Consider the following 6,000-nt stretch of genomic DNA (forward strand, 5'->3'; position numbering starts at 1 on the left):
ATAACCATTAGGTGAAACTCTAATAAAAATCCAAATTTAATTATCTCTTTAGAGTTTAGACATCTCTAGAGATTTAATAAAATATTTCTCCATTTTCACCACCTGAGGGGGTTTTTCCAACTACCCTGGTGGACTTGAGAACAGTAGAATTAAGGTTATTTTCCTCAATATCTCAGGGTGTTGGAGTACAGTTCTACCCTGACAAATATGAGGTCACCATGAATTGAAGTCAACTTGACAGAAGTGTTTTCTTCCCCCCAAAAGATGACAGGATGACAAGTTGTTACCTTTAACACAGAGGCATCTGATCAGGTGAACTCAAAGCAGCTAGCTTAACAATTAGCCTACGACCTGGATAACAATGTTACTAGGAGCTAAAGGGAAACCAAGATTTCTAATAAATTAACTTATTTATTCCATTTAGAAGTGATTCTTTCTAAAGTAATTCCCTTCATAGACCTAAAAAAAAAAAAAAAAAAGTTAGCAGCCAAGAACTTTCCTTTTCCTCCCTCTCTCCCTTCCTTTCTTTCTATTGCATTACAGAACCTATACCTTCATACATGCAGGAATTGTAACAATACTATGCACGACTTCGTAATTCACAGTCATAACTTCATGATTCGGTTTACAGTTCTTTTTGCCATCATTTATGCTCCCGACATGTCTTCAGCCTGCCTTTCCAGTACACAGCCAGTGTTTCTGCTCGTGACCATCTTCGTTGCATTGTGTGATGTCCTTAGTAAAACAGTCATAATCACAAGCTTCTGTTTTTCCTGTCCACCATCCCACCCTCTTAAACAAGAAAATAAGTAACTTGCACCATACTAATCACTTACGCACATGCTGACTAATTTCCTACGAAGAAAAGCAGATTTTCTTAACACTCCTTGAGTTTACTTCTACATAAATGTGGAAGTGATTACTGGGTTAAGAGTGTTATGATTATTATTTGTAACTTTCTAAGGAAAAGAGCTTAGGTCTCCCAATTCTCATTTTTGGGACAATCTGAATAGAGCTAATATACAGCAAAAACAAATGGGGGTGCGGGGGTAGGCAAGTGGCATACATTCCTCTCCATGCATGTATTTTCACAAATTCCACAAGAGCAATTACCTGGCCAATTACTAAATAGATAGCACAGCCGTGGAGTAAACATGCTGGCTCCCAAACACAAGAGCACGTGCTTTCTACTGGCACGGAGCACTTAACTCTCCAGCTCTCAACCAGTCAGAGGAACGAGGTTCACTAAAGGACTTTGAGAAAGCAAGCACTTCCCGAAAACTTAGTAACAAAAATGTAAATACAACCCCACTACTTCAAGAACCTCCGTCTGGAAAGCTTGAAAACCCCAAACCAAAGCTGTCCCCTGATCCTTGACTCTCAAACCACAGCAGTTAACATAGCACACAACGTTTAGAGCAGTTGTTCATTTCCGCCTAACTATATCCTGACCCACCGTTGCAGCAACTGCACTGAGAATTCTCAGGTGTAAACAGCTACTGAGTAATGTATACTTAACGGAGGATCCATTAAAAACTAAGATTCCCTTTACTTCGCCGTAGTAGAAGAAACAGCACTGATTGTGAACTGTGTGCTTTTCTGGAAGCCAAGAATATACGGCTGTTTCTTCCCTGCTTTTAACCATAAGCTCACGGTCTGTAAGTGCAACGATGCCTCTCCCAGGGAGAATTCGAACCACATCATCCCAAAAGGATCAACACTTACGGCCTCTCCTCCCAGGAAGCACAGTCTTCAGGAAAGTTCTTGGGGCACCAAGTTTGCGCGCGACTCCGGCGCGCTATCGGTGCGCGCTGCCTGCCCAGGCGCAGAAGGAAAAGCGAACGCGGCCAGCGGTTCTCGGACCCCGCCCCTGCTCCGCGCACGAGACTCGGCGGTCCCGGGCCGCCCCTCTCCCGCGTCGTGCCTGGCCTGCCCCGCCGGTCTGCAGAGACGGCGGCGCTGGGGAACCCGGCGCCCTGGCGGGCGGGCGAATACTCTTTCCGAGGGGACACCGGCGAGCAAAGACGCCGGAGACCAAGCCCAGAGCCTCCAGCAGGGAGGCCAGCGGGTGTGGCCGGGCAGCAGAGGTTTTTTTTTTGGAATGCAGGGTGTGGCCCTCTACCACAGCAAAAAAGAAATGAGTCAGCCCGTTCAATCCTAACCAATAAGCATATTCACTGTCGGTTAAGGCGGAACTTTCCTTTCTTGATTTATATCGGGTTTAGGAGCCTTTTACAAGCTCCCCCTCCTTTTTTTTTTAAGCCTTTAACAACTTCAGTTCAACTTCTGGAAAATGATAGGTTGCCTTTTTTTTAAACCCTTACGAAACAAGGATTAATCTTGTTACGATAAATGGATACTTGATCAGTGGATTATGTTTTTATTACTTAAAGATCTTGAGTTAGGCAGGGATCCTGAATATAAAGAGCATGGCATCTGGCATAAAAGGAGATTCGGATCTGACCTTTGACACTGTATGACCATAGTCAAGTTAATTATCTGCAGTAAGGGAGATAATGCCCACCTACTAGAATATGCCTGGCGGGTTATATGTAATAATACATGCAAAGCATTTACCACGATGTGTGACACAGAGTAAGCACTCAGAAAATGCTGTCTAGTTCTAGGTCTTGAATCAGAATCTCCAAAATTGTAGACAGCTCACCCCCCTTTTTTTCCTTTCATCCTTCTCTATGTTAAAATATCCAAAGGATTTTAGAATTGAAGGAGTTCCTTGGTAATTGCCTGGTTGAAGTTCCTTACTTAAGTGGTGAAAAAACTTAAGAAGCTTTTGGTTTATGATTGTTGGACTTAACATTCTTATTATACAATAGAAATTTTATTAATAGAAAAAAAAAGGCTTACGCAAACTGGAATGATTTAGTTTAAACCATAATTAAAATCAACTTAAAAAAAAAGGTTAGAGTGATTCTGGAGAATCTAATGTTCATTCTATCTGGGTCACTGTGCCCTAAACACTATTTTGGAATAAAAATATTTAAAAGAAACTTTAAAAAGTCGGGAATTTGCAAATTACGGGAGACTACAAATAGTTAAGCCCTTGCGGTTTGAACCCACTCAAAGGCACCTCAGAAGACAGGCCTAATGATTTGCTTCCGAAAGGCTGCAGCCTTGAAAACCCTATGGAGCAGTTCTATTCTGCACACGTGCAGTTGCCATGAGTCAGAATTGATTTGATGGCTATTAACAACAACAGAACTGCTAAGTCCTACGGACCAATTTAAGAAATGAGTTCCTTACTAGTGGGGGTAGAGAGTTTCTACATGGGAAGAAAAAGAAAAAAAAAGAAAGTTACAAATTAAACCTTCTCAGCTTTGGGGAAGATCTCCTGAGTTTAACTTCCTCATATTTGTTTAGAATCATTCCATAGCCAAGATATTCAAAACAGTCATTAGCCAACGATAACATCTAAAGTGAGATGAAGGGCCCTTGGTGAAATGCAGTTCTTTTCTGTAAAGCAGCATGGAAGCGTGGAAAGAACGTTATACCAGGAGTCAACATGGGTCCCTGCCTCATCTCAGCTCTGTCAATAAGAGACCAAGTGTGCATCCCTCGGTAAACTGCTTCATCTCTCTCTAACAGTTCTTCAAGTTGGGGCACCAAGTTATGGTCAAAGAGCAGGAGCAACATAGGCCTATAATCCAACATTTATCCTTAGCAACAGAAACCCAAGGTGTGAAGTTGGGACTATCTCCTAGGTGATAAGGATGATGAAGTCTCTGTTGAATCTCATATTCCTCATAAAGGTCGTCTTATTCTTCTAGACACTTAATTCTGGAACCATCTGGGCTCCCTCCCTCCCTCTTGATGATTCATTACCAACAGCATGCTGGTGTCTTTCACATCCATTCCCTTTTCTTCATTCTGGTTCAGGCACTCATCCCTCATGCTAGGATCACTGAAGTTGAGTGTCTCCTAACTACAGTTCCCAAGCCCTCTCTCTGTGCCTTCCAACATATCACCATCATATGAGAAATGTCAAAGTCCAATGTTGTAAACCTTTCCTCTCAACAACTGTTGTTATTAGGTGTTGTCCAGTTGATTCCGACTCATAACGACCCTATGTACAACAAAATGAAACACTGCCTGTCGCTATGTTTGATACCATTGTTGCAGCCACTGTGTCAATCCATCTCATTGAGGGTCTTCCTCTTTTTCGTTGACGCTCTACTCAATCAATTAAACAACTATTATTTATAGAAGAGTTAAGCTGGAAAACAATTTGCTTTATAGGCAACTTGCTCAAACATTTCATATAAATTAATGTCTGTTTTTAAGCATATTTTAAAGTAGTTTACAAAACTACTACAATCAATTACACTCGGCAAGCTGCTAATACATTGGCTGTTAAAGCAAGGACAGTAGCTCTTTTATATAAGACTACATAAAACCTACGTATATATGAGGGACTCAATAAAAGCTAGCTGAGTGGAGTCACTAGAAAAATAATTTACTTTGATTATCAAGATTCTATTACCTGTTGCTGTTGAGTCTAGTCTGACTCATAGTGATCCTATAGGACAGAGAAGAACTGTTCCATAGGGTTTCCAAGGCCATGATCTTTACAGAAGCAGACTGCCACATCTTTCTCCTACGGAGCGGCTGGTGGGTTTTAACTGCCAACCTTATAGTTAGCAGCTGACTGCTTTACCGCTGCAACATCAGGGCTCCACATCAAGATGCTAAACCAAAACCAGACCCGTTGTAGATTTTAGCAAGAGCTAATTTCGTATGCAAGATCTTGAAATACTTAAACACTGAAGTGGATTTCTTAACACTGAAAAATACAACTTGAGTGGGTATGGAATGGATATCCATATTACTAGCATTGTCAGAACATTCTAACAATAGAAAAAGGATAACTATTTCTAAAATGCTTGCATTGCCTAAAATTAAAATGCAAAGTACAAAGAAAGATTCTAAATATACAGTTTAAAAAAAGGGGTGAGGAATAGCCTGCCGGCCCAATGCCATAGTGTTCAGAATCATTCAAACGCTGGCCTCTACCTCTCCAACCTCCATCTTCCACTTCAAAAATTATCTGCCAAATAATCAAACTGATCTACTCGTTCTCCTAAAGCAGGAGGCATATTCTCATCTCCACACCTAGGCCTACACCATGGCCTCTGTCTGGTGATCTTCCCTCATCTTTTTTCAGTATTTATCCCTTCCATACTCAAACCCCTCCTTCTCCTGAAACTCTCCTCACTAGCCCAAACCCTGGGATTGTTCTCTCCTCCAAATGCCTACAGGCCTTATTCTTGTACTTCCATTTCACAGCTAACTTATAATGCCTTAGTGTCTTCCTTCTTTTTGAGGTCCCTGACCTTTCTCTCTTCCAAGATGACAGAAGTCCATCTGAGGCAGAGACTGTGTCTGAGAGGCCTTGTATCCCCCAGGGCCTAGTGGATTCTGAATAAATGGTCATTGTTGTTGATATAATGATGCTTAAATTATATAACAGCCACAAAAGAGAAAGGAAAACTTTCTCTTTGACTACTGACACATCAAGAATAAACAAATATTATAGCTGTTCAAACCAGTTGGCAAGCAAAACCAAGAGACGTATGCTTTTCTTTGCTCCTTACAACATGTTCCAACAATAATACAGAATGCCACTGAGAAAGCAAATCCAATACTTCCTAAAGGGAAGGTGTCTTAGCCATCTAGTGCTGCTATAACAGAAACACCACAAGTGGATGGTTTTAATGAAGAGAAGTTTATTTCCTCATAATCAAAGTAGGCTAAAAGTCCAAATTCAAGGTGTCAGCTCCAGGGGAAGGCTTTCTCTCTCTCTCGGCCTTCTCATCAGTGTTTCCCCAGACTAGGACGCGCTCTGCTCCCGGCACTGCTTTCCTGATGGTATAAGGTCCCCCTGTCTCACTGCTCACGTCTGTCTTTTATATCTCAAGAGATTGCCTCAGGACACAATCCAGTCTTGTAGATCAGGCCCTGCCTTACTAACACAACTGCCACCCA

The 6,000-nt window shown here is 41.7% G+C and overlaps 1 protein-coding gene across 19 annotated transcripts in view; it reads right to left on the reverse strand.

The window, feature by feature from the left end:
- Nucleotides 1-6,000, reverse strand: part of SGMS1 (sphingomyelin synthase 1) — a 323,258-nt gene that overhangs the window by 100,007 nt on the left and 217,251 nt on the right. The window contains exon 1 of one of the 19 annotated variants that reach the window (XM_023739649.1): nt 1,726-5,794. The exons of the other annotated variants lie outside the window; for them this stretch is intronic. The gene's annotated coding sequence lies outside the window, so the exon portion shown is untranslated. Of the gene's footprint in view, nt 1-1,725; nt 5,795-6,000 lie in introns of those variants that run through there. 19 annotated transcript variants of the gene reach the window in all.

The sequence above is a fragment of the Trichechus manatus genome, unplaced genomic scaffold, assembly GCF_000243295.1.
Source record: "Trichechus manatus latirostris isolate Lorelei unplaced genomic scaffold, TriManLat1.0 scaffold00007, whole genome shotgun sequence".
Lineage (NCBI taxonomy): Eukaryota > Metazoa > Chordata > Mammalia > Sirenia > Trichechidae > Trichechus > Trichechus manatus.